The sequence below is a fragment of the Vipera berus genome, assembly GCF_964194415.1.
Source record: "Vipera berus genome assembly, chromosome: 3".
Taxonomy (NCBI): domain Eukaryota; kingdom Metazoa; phylum Chordata; class Lepidosauria; order Squamata; family Viperidae; genus Vipera; species Vipera berus.
The window spans coordinates 129,491,207-129,509,083 of NC_138204.1; positions in this window are offsets into that span (position 1 = coordinate 129,491,207).

Here is a 17,877-nt window from a genome sequence, read left to right on the forward strand (position 1 = left end):
AACTTTATAGTCACTCACCGTGCCAAGAAAATCTTTTAAATAATGCAGATTAAATTTGAATGTAGCATATAAAGACAAGTACAAAAAGACTGACTAAAGTGTGGCAATGAAAAAATTAAGATCATGATGAATAGGGAGGAAACCTCTGGTCCCCCTCCATTTCCTTTGATGCTATAACCAGATGGTTATTTTATTTAATGGTGAATTTGGGGCTGCCCTGATGGCATGGTAGGTAAAAGCTGCATATTTATTTTCTCTTTCAGTGTGTTTGATGGACTTAGTTTGGAAAAGGCTGATTTGATCTAAGTGCTTGAAAGGGAATTGTCAGATTATGATACTCTGTAATACTTTGACATAATGAACAAATGCATTAATCTTTACTACAGTCAAAGGGCAGAGATAAAAGGTATACCTGAAAACATTTAATAAAAGTAAAATCAGTAAATAGTTGACTTCTATTACATCGGCCAGATGAAGTCCATCCTCTTCTAAACTAATTACAGTATAGATGAGATAAAAGCTCATACGCTAAAGCTGGTGGTATATAAAGCTCTTCAGATTATCTACCAGGTAGTTACTGTTGCATTTCCATTAAAGTATTTGACAGATGATTTAAAATTTATGCTACCTTTGTTTCATGTTTTATCTAACAGAGGTCCAGGACTTTGCTCCTTTCATTTTGTGTCTCAAAGAACATGACCTGGGATAGTTGGCTATAAATTATGCCTTGTGGAGGCTCTAAGTTTTCTCTGATCTGAAGTTGTAATATCAACTCACTTTTCTTCATATAGAAAACATGATGGATAATAGATGGCAAGGTTGCAGATACTTAACCAGACAGGTTATTTTCCTTCCGAGCAGAGAACAGAAAATGTGCTTTCAGGCAAACTTTAAATACCAGATAATGTTTTAATTATAATTACTCATAAGGAATAAAGAATCCGATGCCTCAGCTGATAGCCATTTTTCTTGGAAAGTACATGCATGCCCAAGAACTGAACAATTAATGCTACTGAACAGATAGTTCATCATAGTTAGGCCCTAGTAGATAGTGTGTTATTTTTCCAAATTAATGCTTTAAGGATTCTTTCCCCACAGAATTGAAATCCTCTGTGATTTCATGTAGACTGGAAGGAAAACAAATTAAAATCAATGTTGCGTTTTCTAAGGAAAATAGAGTTATCTATTGCTTGAAAAAGTTACTTCAGTAAAACCATACATAATCTGACGTTCATGTAAAACAACATGAGAACTTTATAATAATATTTATGTAATGCATATTATGTGATTTAAAGGCAGACAGAATGTTTGAATTATAACTCGAAGATTTAACAAAATACGTTTTCAGCAGTTTATGGAATATGATTCAGTAAAATAAAAGAAAGCAACATATTGTTAAAAATGGTATAGAGATGTCTAAAGTGAAATACTTGACAAAGCTGAATATTTTCACTCACATATGTCTGAAGCTGTCATATGTAGGCCTTTATTGGTCTGGAATCATAATAGATGATGTGATAGAAAAGATTTGACTGTGTAGAATAAAAATATTTCTCCACATAATAGAAGTATAGGAAGAGAAATACTGGAGGGTAGTGGTTAGTTTTGTAAATAAAAGATTGCAGATCCTTTGTTAAGTTTATTTATTCATATTACTTTGTTCAAGTATAAGGCAACGTTGTTTTCATACAGGTAGTCCTTGATTTACCACCATTTGTTTAACGATGGTCCAAAGTTATGACAGCATTGGAAAAAGTGACTTACAAACTGCACTTGCACTTGCAACTGTCCTTCATGTAGTCATGTGATCGCAATGCAGGCACTTGGCAACCAGCGCATATTAATGAATGGTTGCAATGTCTTGTGGTCACATGATAGCACCTAGACTTACATATTGCCCCATAGTGCTTTACAGCATTCTCTGAGTGGTTTACAATATCAGCAAAAAAACAAACCACCAGCTGAGAACTGGATTTACTTAATGATCATGTAATTCACTTAATAACTGCCATAAAAATTTTAAAATTGGGTTTTACTCGACTTACAACCACAGTGATTTATGGCAGATATTCTGGTCATAACTCTATCTGTAATTACCTCCCAAAAATAGATGGGATCAGGGTATTCATTTTATAAATTAATAAATTGGAATGTTTTTAACATGGGATGAAAACAATAATATATCATGTTTATAAAATATATAGTCTGCAAATAAATTTAAAAATGGTAATCAGGTATTTTGAAAGTAGCAATTGTACATAATGAAAATGCTTTGGCTAGTTTTTTTTAACTGAGAATATAGATAGGAACCGGTGAGGTATTTGTGCAGGCAAGCTAACCATGGAGTAACATTTTCCATACATTTTGTTTCTGCATCTATCTACCTGTCCTGCCTTTATGCAATAAGGTGATCAGCATCTTGTCTGCATTAGCGTAGTCTGTATTTACTTACTACTCTAAGAAATTTGTTGTAAGCAATTTTTTTTAAGGAAAAAAAATCAGCATTTGCTCTCCTATGCAATTTTTCCTGACAATTTGGTTTTGTTTTCAGCTGCACTTGCTGAAGACTTTTAAAATGCAACATCCTCACTAAATGCTATTTTTAAGTACATAACTTTTCCAAAGTCATAGCTCTTTGATTTACATCTTTTATAGATAGCCATTTCTTTTATGTAAATTTTGGTTGAAGCATGACAAACACTAGTGGATCTTATGTATCTGTTTTCTTTGTTGATAAGGAATTTGTGTGACTCTCCAGGCATTTCACTCCAATCAAATTCCAAGGATTTTCTTTCACCCCTAGATAAGGATACTTAACCATTCAGTAACTGAGTTCTTGTAGAATATAATAGAATTTGTTTGTGTTTAACTTAGCATGTGTGAACCTAGTCATTATGATTTACTAATAAACTAGACCACTTTGTTCTGTTAAAAGCACAATTAAAAATTACATGCATAGGGTGCGCAGGTACAGTCTTTGAAGCTTCATCATTACTATAATATGTGTTAGGGCATTAGACTTAACAATACAGAGTTTTACTAGCTATGGGAGATTAGGGTTGAGCCAAATGAGAGTGGGTCCCTTAGTATAGTTTCTAGCCGTTGAGCTAATCACAATTCATAGTAGCAGTTTGTATTTGCTTTTTAATGCATTCCTAGTGCTGTAGATCCTGGAGGAAAAGGGCCCCTTCTGAATATAATTCACATCTTGTCAAATCAATCATCCCTTCTATATCTGATTTTCTTCCAATAGAGCTCATAGGATTTCTCTAGCAGGTTGATTGGGGTTTGTTATACTCATTGACATATCCTATACCAAGAAATGAAATATTTTGACAGGACTGAGCTGGGCCAAGAGTCTCTAATGGGATAACGTATGCTAACTGAGTGAAAAGACCTACAAAACAACAGGCTTTGTTGTTTTGTTGCTATTTTTTTTCCAAGAAAGCTGCCAAATGTAGCTTGTTGCAGCGTACTTACCCTTCTCTAAGAATTATTTTTCTCCCTTGGGCCAGTTGAGTTTAACACTAAATATGTTTTAGCACTGATGCAGTGGGATTTGCCTAAATGTGGCCTATTTCCCAATACTCAAAGTGTTTACATGGCATTAAAAACAGTGGCAGCCACAAAATGCAATCTGGTGTGTAAATTCTGAAGTGAGAGATCAAAAGGATTAAAGAGATGTGAGAAAAGCCTTCAGCAATCTGGTTATACCTATCATCTGTACCATTTTTTGTTGTTGAGAGCAATTTATAGGTGCTATAAATTAGGGTAAGACATCTTTATCATTGATGTTCGCAGATCTATTGCTTGATTATGATATTGTGATATTGATATCGGGCTGATGAGTCTGTAGTGTCTTTGACTACAGACCAATCAGCCTGATATCAATATGCGAACATCTAGAAACAAGCAATGCTATTACAGGTAGTCCTCAATTTATAACAATTAGTTTACTGAGTGTTCCCAGGGTCATGTGATTCCCTTTTGCGAACTTTTGACTAGCAAAGTCAATGGGAAAGCCAGATTCATTTAACAACCCTGTTAAAACTTAACAGCTTTAGTGTTCAAAATCCAAAATCTTCACTGCCCCTCTTTTAAGGATAAACTCAAGATGGGGTTGTGAATGGACAACCATTTTGCTTCCCCCTTACATCCCCCTCCATACATCATTCTCAAGGGCACAATTACATTCCTCCTACTTAAAGCATTAGGGAATATTCATGATATTTGATTTATTATTAATCATATTCACACCCCACCTTTTCTCCAATGGTAATGAGGGCACATTAAGACCTTCATATTATTAAAATGCTTAAATTCTGCTATTTGCTTTAAAATCAGCACATTTGATGAAGCCAAACATACTACTGGTGTGGGGTAGATATATCACTAAGCTGATTATTTATTTATACAGGGCTTATAACCTACTTCAGACACTTACTGAGAGTAAATCCTCAAATATGTTGTTAGGTATGAAAAGCAAACAAGCAAATAACCAAATGCAAAAACAAACCACACAATGCAATTGCACGTACACAAATCGAAACCAGACTCAGTACAGAAAAATTTCATTTCAATTTCATCTCCCATTTGGAGAATCATAACAACCAACTCACATCACTTGGTGAAAATAATCAGGTTTGGTGTTATTTCAATAGTGGGAGTGTCTCATTTTGTTCATTGGCCCATCTTTCAATGAATGCCTGGGACTTGTGATGATCTAGGACTTCTGAGCATTCACAATATTGTACCAACATATGTGCAGGGACGCGGTGGCTCAGTGGGTTAGGATGCTGAGCTTGTCGATCAGGAGGTCGGCAGTTTGGTGGGTCGAATCCCGAGTGCCGCATAACAGAGTGAGCACCTGTTACTCATCCCAGCTTCTGCCAACCTAGCAGTTCGAAAGCACGTAAAAATGCAAGTAGAAAAATAGGGACCACTGCGGTGGGAAGGTAACAGTGTTCTGTGCGCCTTTGGCGTCTAGTCATGCCAGCCACATGACCACGGAGACATCCTCGGACAAGCACTGGCTCTTCGGCTTTAAAACGGAGATGAGCACCGGCCCCTAGAGTCGGAAACGACTAGCACTCATGTGTGGGGGAACCTTTACCTTTACCTATGTGCAGGGTCTACAGATAAAATATATAAACTGTTCTAATTGCATTGTGAGGTGGGCAGGCATAAGCAAATCTAGAAGGAAATATTCTCAATGGAAAAAAAAGCCCCAAAACACATGGAGGCATTTATCCAGGTTTGCCCAAATCATTAAGGCATTTGTGGTTTGTACCAGTCCATCTTTGCCCATATGTTATTATTTAAAATCAGATTTAAAATTTAGCAATACTTCCCACTCTGAAGTCACATTTTCTTGATGCCTTAGAAATTAGAAGTGTTGTGGTTTCATTAATATCCAGAATCCTGAGGCCAAATTAGATAGGAAATGAAGTTGCTCTTGCAGCCAGCATATTTCATATCTTCAAATGATCCTCACCTCCCTTTTCTTCCATCCCTTTTTCTGCAGCTGCTTTAGAACACAGGGCCTTTTAAAAACGATTCCCTAAGATGCTATTTACAAAGCAGGATTGCGTGTATAAGATTCTTCTAAGCTTTTAGCAAAGAACCCTGATTTTTAGAATCTCAGGGCTTGCAATGTGAGAAAGTTTGGTTAGAGATATTGCTAGTAAATGCCAACTCATGACTGTAAGATATACATGAGGGACCAAACAATGACCTTGGAAAGAATCTTCTCTGTTGTTAAGTGCTCCAGATAAATTTCTCAATCTCTTTTCCAGTTTAGCATTGCTGTCATCAGGAGTCAAAATTGTTTATAACTTGTAATGCCCAATGCTAGACAGAGATAAATCAGCTAGACAGATTTGTTTATTTATTTCTGATGCTTTTGTGCTGCTTTAATCATCCAAGGTCAAAAATGGTTCACAGCAAAGATAGTGCATTGTAAATATAAACAGATACTGATTAACAAATATGATGCTTCTGATAATGATGTTTTAAAACACAGTCGTCATATGCTAGATCCAATAATTACAGAATGGCCAGTCTTAATCCAAGTGCCCTAAACTACTCATCCTACATACATGATCCAGGTTTTTACAGCGTTTCTAAATATCAAGGGCATGCCTCTTATTTCTGATAAAAAGATATTTCATAGGATAAGAGGTCCTGCAGAAAATGTGTGCCTCGTGAGTCTTTTCCTTTGTTAAACTGTGCTCTCTCCAAACATGCCTTAGATAGGCAGATTCGATATGGACTAAGCAGACTCCAAGATATTTAGGCCCCAAGATATTTGGAACTATAAAGGGACAACCAGCACCTTAAATTGGGGCCCCAAGTAAGCTGACAATCAGTGTAGCCTCCTTCCTCCCCCACAGTCATTATTACATGGGAATATCATGTTGCCCCAATTAGCCTTCAAGTCAAAGCATTGTGCACTCACTGCAAATGCCAAATGGTCTTCAAATGCAGTCCCATGTAGAGGATTTTATAGAAGTTGATGTGAGCAAGGAGGGCATGAATCAGTATTGGCAGGGTTTCCTCTACAGCAGACATGTCAAACACAAGGCCCGGGGGCCGGATCCGGCCCGCAAAGTGGTTTCATGTGGCCCGCGAAGCCATCCTGGAAACAGTGAGGGAACGGCCCCCACTGCCTTGGCCCTGTCCCAGAGACCCTCCTTCTGCCAGAGACCCTCAGATCTGTCCCACTCCTGCCCAGGCCCCCACAGGCATCCTTCATGCGAACGTGGTAGAGCTGGCCATGCCCACCCAGTAGGCCATACGCACTCTCTAGCCACGCCCACTCAGTAGGCTCCGCCCACCCTGGCCATACCCACCCGGCCCCTTGAGGGCAACCGCAATGCTGATGCGGCCCTCAATGAAATTGAGTTTGACACCCCTGCTCTACAGGAACAGCTGCAAATGTTGAAGCTGGACAAGGACCCTCAAATTCACAATCCCAGATTTGGAGGGAACGGTACGCCAGTGAGAGCTAAAGGTAATGTCCCCAAAATGGTTAGTATTTGACAGGCACACCATGCTGCTTGAGTAGAGTCTCAGCTTGTTTCTCCCCATTCAGACCTTCACAACCTCCAGGCATCACATCAAGACTTCACTGAATCTTCTATTCAGTCTGAAGTAGAAATATATAGTTGAATATAATTTGCATATTCATTATATTACATTCCACAAATGAATCTTCCTACCCAGGTTGCTTGTAAACACGATTTGCCGGCAGATAATCTCTTGACATTCATTTTCTCCCTATCCCATATAATTCGGAATCTTAGATGCCTTGATTTAATGAATAAATGGGCATGCCACAAAGAAAAGTACCAGCTTCTAGCATCAACAATTTCACTTGACTAGAGAAAAAAACAATAGTAAGTTAGGGGAAAAGGCTAGGCAAGGGACACGAAGAAAGTTTCCTTTTAGTAAATGGATGGTTTGTGAATGACTGTGCCTACTATTAAAGCCACTCTGTGAAACTACCAGGATCATGCCGTAACAATGCCAAATATACATACCAACTTAGCAAATCGTTTCCAGTAATTTTGGGGGCTTTGAGCAATGATTGGAAATAGGAGATGCCACCTCAGTTTGGAAGCACATCTTAGGCATCTTTCTTTTTTGGAAAAAACTAAATGTCCAACTTACTACAGCAGAAGAGACACTTTGTTTCCAAAGCCAATCGTGACTGATGACAGCCATTTTCTCCCTGAAACCCCTAGAGCAGGGGTAGGCAACCTCGGCTCTTTTATGACTCATGGACTTCAACTCCCACAATTCCTGAGCCAGCATGGCTGGCTCAGGAATTCTGGGAGTTGAAGTCCATGAGTCATAAAAGAGCCGAGGTTGCCTACCCCTGCCCTAGAGGATCTAGGCCAAGTAGAATGACTGAGGGCTTGAGAATGTCTGAATGAAATTGATTCTATCTAGAACATGTTCTGAAAGGAGGTTATGTGATCATGGATTTTTTCTGGAAAGGATAGATGCCTCCTCACGTATATGTAGCAAGTAATAGAATTGCTATAGCCAAGAACTGTCAGCATGATTGCTGAAAATAAGTGGCCCACTGCTTGCCAAGGCAAATAGCAACATCTGTTGCGTGGACATCGGCTAAGGCTCCCTCCATGCCAACACCACCAAAGGCTATTATTATATGCTTGTTCTGAGTATACTGCCCACTGTGATCTTTCCAATGCCTTCTTGTAAGCCAACATTTCAGTTTAGCTTTTTTTGCATAGGATGTGCTTTTTTCAACAAGAAGGTAATCCCTACTTAGTACTTCCAGGGAGTCCTTACCATATACCAGCTCATGGTTGTGCAAAGTAACCAATGACACAATATTAAGCCGTTCATGCCATTGCCTGCACTTTACTGAGAGGGGGGAAAAAAGCTAGAGCACAATATTGTAACAGTTGTGTGCTGGGAGGCTTGCTAAGGGAAATCATCTCATTAACCCTGATAGAAATGTAGCTTCTTAGGCAGGAAGAGAAAAGCAGGTGCAGACAGAACAATTTGCACTGAGCAAAATTCAATCTGCTTTCAGAGAGAAACATTAACTAGTAGCAGGCTTAAAAGTCAATTAGATCAATCATTTGTTATGCTAATCAGCACTGATAAAGCGAGGCAAAACTGGCTACAAGAGTCAGCATAATTTTAGGTCAGGTGGATTTAGATATTGAGATGTAATTATTACAAAGGCTGGTGTTAATTATGAAAATGTAATTATGTAATTTAGGGACGCGGTGGCTCAGTGGGTTAGGACGCTGAGCTTGTCGATCAGAAGGTCGGCAGTTTGGCGGGTCGAATCCCGAGTGCCGCATAACAGAGTGAGCGCCTGTTACTTGTCCCAGCTTCTGCCAACCTAGCAGTTCGAAAGCACGTAAAAATGCAAGTAGAAAAATAGGGACCACTACGGTGGGAAGGTAACAGCATTCCGTGCGCCTTTGGCGTCTAGTCATGCCGGCCACATGACCACGGAGACGTCCTCGGACAAGCGCTGGCTCTTCAGCTTTGAAACGGAGATGAGCACCGGCCCCTAGAGTCGGAAACGACTAGCACGCATGTGCGGGGGAACCTTTACCTTTTACCTAATTATGTAATTATGTCATGCATATGTACCAGTTAGAAAATTATTGTGGGCTTCCGGTGGCGACGTGACGCCGAAGACAGCCGTTTTCGGGCTGCCCGCTCCGCAGCTGTGTTTTTCCATCGTAAACAGCGCCGATCAGCTGTTTAGATGGATTTGAAGCCCCCTCCTCGGGAGAAGAGGAGGGGGTGAGGCCCCAGGTAGGGGTTGAGCTCTCCGGGGCTGCCTGAGCTGAGAGTTTGGGCGGCTGAAGGATTGAGCCCCCCCGAAGCCTGGGTTGCTCCGAGCTGCGCAGCGCCCCTGCTCCGGGATTTATGGAGCAGAGCCAGGCGTTAGCAACCACCCCTGCCAAAAGGAAATACTTTTGATTGTCAAGATGCAGGCAGAGCGGTACAGGAGGTCAAGGTGATGTGGACTCTTATCTTTACTCTCTAGCTCAATGGATTTTATAGCTTTAAAGTGAAAGTGCGCAATAAGTGAAAGTGGGGGAAGATGGCGGCTAAAACTTCTAAAGCTCTTCGGAGTGCGGGGTCTTCCCTGGTGCAACAGACCTCATTGCAAGCTTTGCTTCCTCCTGCACCTCCTCCGGCATTGACGCTTAAGGATTTACAAGATGCTCTTGGAAAGCATTCACAATTGATGTCTGACATGATGGATGAAAAGCTGAAAAAGTTGGAGGAGAAACTGGAGAAGAAGATGGAAGAGAAGTTTAGAGCAATGAGGGTGGACATGTTGTCTATGATTGAATCTGTAGCTGAATGTGTGCAACAGCTGGATGAAAAAGTGAAGGATCTCAGTCAAAAGTACTCTATATTAGAAGCAAAGGTATCAGAAAATGAAAATATAAGGGATAAAATGGACGGAGAATTGAGCCTTGCTCAGTATCATCAGATGCAGTATGCTATTAGAATCAGGGGTTTAAAGGAGAACTGTAAAGAAGATTTAAAGCAGCTGATTTCTGAGGCTCTGGAAGGGGTATTGGGCCAGCCAGCATCTGAAATTGAGGGAAATATGGACAAAATTTTTCGTGTTAATTCATGGATTGCAAGACAAAGGAAGTTACCCAGAGATGTGGTGGTCTATTTTACAAAGAGAGTAATTAGAGATGAAGTTATTCAAGCTGCCTATGATACTAAACTGGTAGTGGCTGAGCAAGAAGTCTTGGTTTTAAAAGAGATTCCTCCGAAGATTTTAAGGAGAAGGAAAGATTTTGCATTTTTAGTACAGGAACTTAAGAAATGTGATATTAAGTTTAGATGGGAGATTCCAGTTGGACTGGTGGTGACGCATGAAGGTAAAAGACATCGTCTGGTTACTGTGGCCCAGGCACATGATTTTTATAGCAATGTGTTAAAAGCAACCCCCCTATCATTTTTGGAAGCTGTTAAGGGATACGGCGAGGGAAAGCTTCAAGATGTTGCAGACAGACAGATAGAGGACAATGGTGTTGGAGGGGATCAAGATACAGTTTCATTGGATGTTGCAGGAGGCCAGAGGAAGACGCGTGCCGCCCTAAGAAGAGCGAGACGAGAGCAAGAGCAAGACCAGCAGATAGTTATTGAATCTCCAAAGTGTATTTACAGTGAAGATGTGGGAGGGGCGCGGTCCAAAGAAGTTTTGGGGGTCATGACAGACGTGCTCCAAAAGTTTTGGGGCGTTAAGATTGCTGATTAAATTTTAAATTAGTATCTTAATGGATTAAATTTATCATAGAGGAGAAAGAAAGTTTTTTTTTAATATTTAACACAATTTAAGATGGATGTTATTTGCTTGTTAGAAAAGTATATTAGGGTTATGGACTAAAAGTGTGTGTTGAACTAAGAATGGGTATGCAAGCTCCTAATTAACAACAAGTTGTCTTACAGACTGCTTAACCCTTTTTTTTTTACTCTTTTTATTTGAACTCAAGGATGACTTGGAACTGCGAGACATTTGGTGTGATACATGCAAGAATTATTTTTGATTATGGTTTAGTTTGGTTGGAGATTATTAAGGTTAATAGATAGGCGCTTTTGGCGCGTAACTGAGAATTTGTTTATTTTTTTTTCTTTGAAATTAATATGAATAAGGACTGGGATTAAGAAAATCTATTCTGAGTAAAGCTCTTTTTTGTTTTTCTCTTTTTCCTTTTTACTTTATTTGTAATATTAATATTGTTTGTATTCATTTTACATGAGCTAGAGGGAGATAGAACTAATAGTTTATTGCTGATAACATAGGGGTGCTTATGTTTGTTTTTTGATTTTATACCCTGTATTTAGCTCTGGGAAGTCGGGGGGGGGAGGAGGGAATGGGGGGAAGGGATAGGGAGGGTTGGATGGGGGAGGGGGAGGGGGGGATTAAAGTCAAAATGTATTGTAAAACTTTTTAAATAAAAAAAAAGAAAGAAAATTATTGTGGAATTCTCTGAAATTCTGAGAAAAAGGATAAGCAATGCTATATACTGTATAAATATGTAAGTACGTGCATACATGTGGTAAATACTAAATACCCAGAAAATCTGAGGGAGAAGGCAAATGTTTTGAAGATTAAAAATTAGTTGATCTTTTTTTAAACATTTTTTAAAAAAATGGAAAGATGCATTTGCTGACATATTAGTAATTCACTTCCAAGACTAGAATTCTAAGATGTGTTTCATATAATTGATGATAAAAATGACATGTGTTCACTATATATATACAACAGTTGTACTATTTTAATAAGTTGAAACAACATGTCCCAAAGAATATTACATTGGCACAGATTACTACAATTAGGTGACCTTGACATTTTCTGATTTGCTTAAGTTCCTTAAGCAAAAGGTAAATAAACACATTAAAGATTCCTTTTAAACTTTTATTAACTTTGACAATTAAAACTGCTTGTCTTACAACTCTGCCTCTGAGAACTTTAAGCCCTAGAAACTGCATGAGACTTTATAAATTTTGCCCATTAATCCAATTTCTTTACAAATATATGCAGCAATGGAGAAAATTATTTTAGGAGTTCATTATAAATTATAATAAAACATTATATACCTTCACCAAAATTCATATATATCAAGGATTTTAAAAAGATATTCAGAAGCTTTGCATTCATCTAATAATCCTGAACTTTTTTGCTTAAGAAAGCATGAAAAATTATTTAATTTTTGGATCAATATGCCTAGGCTTGTAAAATAAACGTGTAGATACTTAAAACAGTGCAACATGAAGCCTTCCCTTTTTTAAAAAATACTTTACACAATGATTTAATTGTGTAAGGTCTCCAACCTTTTGGGCACTATGGACCGGTTCTGTGGAGAGAGGTTTTTCCGTGGACTGGAGGGGGTGTGGTTTTGTGTGCTGCCTGCATCCCACGGTTGGGGCTTTGCTTGTTTGTGTGGACCGGTTGCTAGCATGTCGCAGCCCAGTACTGGTCCACGGACCAGGGGTTGAGGACCCCTGTTCTAGCCTATCAGAAAGCACTATATGCTTTATTTTGCAGGATCCATTTCAGTAGAGCAATGAGCCTGATCACTTTTTATTAGATCCTTGTCCTTCATGGCTCATACAAGGTAACCAAAGGAAATTGGTTGTGTCCTAGAGTTGAGTGCTGTCTTTCTCTAAAGAGATGACTTCCTGCTGCCTTGAAAAAAATAATTATAATGCTGCTGCTACAGTAAATGCATTTGTATTTATCCTTTTTCTGGGTACAATTGAACAAGTAGTGAGCATCCCTATGATTCTGAGTGCTCTCAATCAGGCCTGGATTGTATCTCACAACTTTTCTCATTGTACTTTCTACATTATATTTCAAGATAAAGATTTATGCTTTAATTTTACATAACATCTGAAAGGGTTACAGAGCTGCACAGGCTAATTCTAGGCAAAATGATTAAAAGTATTGTGGCAGAGGAAGTAGGGCAGACTGCAAAACCAATTGGCACTGGGGAGAAAACAATTTTTCTACCTTCATCGGTTAAAGCTACAACCAAGGACCCGCTGGGAAGAAATATATGCCAGTTCTTGAAGTGATGTAGAGCAGGGGTCCCCAACCCTTGGTGCATGGACCAGTATCAGGTGAATGAATGAACCTTTATTGTCAAAGTACAACCATGTATACATTGAGATTGGCTGAGCCTCCCTTCATGCCCCCACTCCCAACATACAGTGACACAAACCCTCCATCTTATTACACCATGTGAGCTAATTGCACAGTGCACCGGCCTCGCAAGTCAATCATACATAAAGTTTATAAAATTATTTCCCGTTCAAAAGCCTATCAGCCCATGGATAAAAGCTATTTTTCAGCCTGTTGGTACGGCTGGCTATACTCCTATATCTCCTACCCGATGGTAGGAGAGTAAAGAGATACCGTCCAGGGTGTGAGTCATCCCTGAGAATTTTCCTCACTCTTCCAAGGCAGCGAGCCCTGGCGATGTCATCCAGTGGTGTCAGGGGACAGCCCACAATGTCTTGTGCTGTGCTCACCACCCTCTGTAATGCTTTCCTATCCGCCGCTGTCAGACCAGCATACCAAACCACAATACCATACGAGAGGACGCTGTCTATAGTAGACCGGTAAAAGAGGGTCATAAGCCATTGTTCTACCCTTTTCTTCCGCAAGACCCTGAGAAAGTGAAGTCTCTGTTGGGCCTTTCTGGCCACCTGGGTTGTATTAACTTTCCAGGTCAGATCTTTGCAGAGGCAGACTCCCAGAAATTTAAAGGAGGAAACTCTCCACACAGTCCTCCCCAATGTAAAGTGGGGCAGGTTCCTCCTTTTTCATCCGGAAGTCTAGCACCATCTTTTTCGTCTTGCCGATGTTCAGGTGCAAGTTGTTGTTACAACACCATATGGATAGTTTTTGTACCTCCGCCCTGTATGCTGTCTCATCCCCACCAGCATGCCAGCAACCGGTCCGCACAAACAAGCAAAGGTCCATCTGTGGGATGCAGGCAGCACACAAAACCACGCTCCCTCCAGTCCATGGAAAAACCTCTTTCCATGGAACCGGTCCCTGGTGCCCAAAAGGTTGGGGACCTCTGATATAGAGGATTTCTTTCCTAGTGAGACAGTGAAAGGGAAACAGAAGTGATCTCTTCTCTGCTGAATTTGTGCTAGCAGTCTTGTAGACAACTTACAAGATGCAGCAAACATTCTTCAAGCTGGGTAGAAGGGTGCCTCTGTTACTTTGAAAGAAAGGTTTGTGGTGCTGCCTAGGAAGCGATTCAGATGACATTTCACTTATCTTTTATAATTACTGTCCCCGTGATTTCTATAACTGGACTATACTAGTGTATTTCATTTATTCTCTGATATATACTGGGGATCTCCATCTGTACAATTTCCTAAATATGAGTTTCAAACAAAAACAAAATACGAACCTCTACTAAGAACTTGAATTAAGTATTTTCAAAAATATCTAGCTAAGAACTACTATTAAAAATAAGGCTTCATTGGTAAGGATATGAATCTGGCTTCCTTGCTTGCATTTTCCCTTCCATGTATGGAGAAGGGGATCCAACCATGCAGGAGAAATTCAGGATCAGACTCTCCTTCCTCTTTTCCTTGCCTACTGTTAAATTGGTCTGTGGGAAGCAGTTGAATTAATCACAGTACTGCAAATTACTAAATTGTGTTGCAAATGGAGAATCTGTAGATGTTTAGGGAGAACTGCTTCCATAATGCAGGCTACCCCATTTCCTAAAAACGTCTGTGTTGGTAAACATTCCCATTACAATTGGAAACCTGTTCCACCATAGTGGATAGTTCTCATTTCCCTTGGCATCTGTGGTCAAGGCTTCCTTGTAAAGCAAGCCATTTCTGCAGTTTGAAAAGCTTCTATCATAATTTGTGATTATGTGTGAGTGTTGATTGCTAGTGGAAAAGAAATGGCTAGCAGCCAGCAATCTCGTGGGATTTGGAGAAGCCATTCCACCCTGATTTAGCTATTAGAAGACAGGGTTAATTCTGTAAGAGCACAGAAGCTTTGCAAGTAAATTCTGAACAGATGATTACAATTCTATAATACATGATACGTTTAATGTGGTGTACAGCCAGGATCTTTTTGACAACATGCCCAAGAGCCTACTGTGCATAGGAAGAAATTCAGGAAAAATGTAAACAGATGAACTCTTTCATCTCCATTTTCTTTTGTTGCTAGATGACAATGTCTGGGGCAAATATTTTAGTTCAGAATTGGCAGCATCAACTTTGCACATCCTTGGCCTGCCTGTTAATTAGTCCAGAATGACATCTACACCCATGTAATCAAAGCCTTCCTTTTTATGGGCATGTAAAACATGCCCCTACTGATGGCATCCTTTTGACATTTTTGATCCACCCATCCTGCTATTGAAATTCTTATTTTGTGCTTTTGGTTGAATTTAAAGTATGGCATGGCCTATTTTTTTCACTGCCATGACAAGTGGGACAGTGCTATTACAGTTATGCCTGACAATTGCAACAATCCAGAGCAATTAAATGTAAATATCTGCTAGGATACCACTCAGGAATGGAATGGAATCCCTCCTTGCCTATAAATCAAAGCCATTCAGTCTTGCCAGGATTCAGCTGAAACCTGTTGTTCCCCATCCAGGTCCTCACAGCCTCCAGGTACTGGGATAAGATGGCCATGACATCTTTTAATTTGCCAAGGGTAGAGAAGTACAATTGGGTATCATCAGCATACTAATGATACCTCATCCTATGGTGACAGTTGAGCTCACCCAGTGGCCTCATGTAGATGTTAAAAAAGGAGAGGAGAGAACATGTAACTCAAGCATCCTAACATGGAAGCCATGGACTCCTAAACCACCTCAGACCGCATTCCCAGGAAAAGCAGATTAAACTCCCAAAATCTGGGCAGCTCCACTGCCAGTCTGGAAATCTTGTCAAGGAGCTCAGAAAGGGAAGTTGCTATGCATTGGGGAGGTTGGTACAACAGCAACAATTCCAACTGATCCATAGAGCCCAGCTTAAGAAATAGGTCTCACAACCAGGGATCTGTGGAGCATGGGCCCTGAAAGCTGTAAGAGATTCCCTTGTAAGAATCTTCATATCTCCACCCCTGTCCTGGAGTTTTAGTTGATGCCACACTTGAAACCCAGCTGAGCAGGACCCAGGTAGGTGTCTATGATAAATGCCAGATCACAGATAAGGGGAGCCTTATTACAGGCTGATCTGGCATTTAGTAGCAGCAACTGGAACCTGTAGTCACTGAAAGTCCATTGACAGGGCACGAGGGCTGAGGTCAAGAAACTGGAACATGGAATTGTTACAAGACAACAGTTCCATGGTCCATGAGAGCACTCTACTCCTTGTCTCCTGCCATATTTCCCCATGCCTGTCACCACTGTAATACGTGCAGCATGCAGCCCAGTTGGGAATGTTACTTCTGACAACACACAAACACGAATACAGGGCTAAACAATGCCAGATTAAAGCCTTTTTATTTCAATATTAATTGCATCCCTACTCCAAAGCATCTCCCATCTTCATGACTTCCATCTTCCTAAATTAACTTCCAATTTCAGATGTTGCTCTGACTATACTGAGCCTACTTCAATTTGCAATATACAATTAAAACTAATGCTTAGGTTTCTGGCAGTCTTGGTGCTTTGGCTTATTTGCATGTAAGGATTTTGTGTTTCTTTATTGGAGGCGAAAAATTTCTCATGTGGTGAAATATAACAAACTTGGCAACAGCGTCAAGCCTTCTGAATGAAACAAAGTGGAAACTTAAAATGAGCATCTTTTTATTTAAGACCTGAAGCAGCCAGGTTTAAATATCCACCTGGAAACAGAGAGGTACCATATCCAGTTGGAAGTTAGGTATTTGCCAAGCATAAAGCCGTTACCAAAAATAGCTGTTTTTCATCCTCTCAAAATGATGAAACTTACAATGTTGTGAGTTAGCACAATGTCATAGCTTCTTGAAGGTCTCAGCCCAGTTCTTGTGGGGGCAGGTAGGGTTTGTTTTGCAGAACTTTCAATAATAATAGTAATTATAATTATACTGTTATTTTTAAAAAGTCTAATTGTGGTTGATTTTGTGGCAGGGTGAAAGAAGTGAATGAGCAGAAAACAGCATGCAGAAAAACTAGAGCCTGTTTGTTTAAAAAAGAACAGATGCTCAGAATCACAAGTATCCCCTTTTCTAAATTGTATGTGAAAGACCCTGCGGTGTGTAGAAGCAAACCCATTAGCTGGTATCATACAACACAGAAGAACTTAGTATTCTTTTTGTTTATGCCTCCAGTGGCTTGCGCAAGTGAATCATCTCCAATCACACTACATCGCACCTTTGAGCTTTCAAGTGACTGGAGGCCAAAGACCTGAGGTGTTGTTCCTCATTTCATCAAACTTTCATGAGTGCATCATAACAGACCTGTTGTTCCAGAAAAGCAGGTTCTGTATCAAATTAAAATACCACCAAGCTAGCCTCTGTACCTTTTCTTTCTTCCCCTGTGTTCAAAATACGAAGCAAAATCATACAAAATTGATGTTTTGAATACTTCTAAGAGGCTCGACCAATACGAGTTTGCTGCCTTGTCTCAAAGTATAATCAATGTCCTCTTCTTTTTTGATTCAGTTCCATAGAACCTGTTTTTTTAAAAAATAAACAATGAATTACAATAAAACATGAAAATACACACAAAACTAAAATGGAAAATTTGAAACAAAGGCAAGGATTTAGCCATTTATAGAACAAATCTGACCTGCCAAATATGATAGTAGTTCTGTTTCTTTACTGAGCATTTTTTTCTTGTCCTCCTCCTCCATCACCACCTTGTCCACAATAGG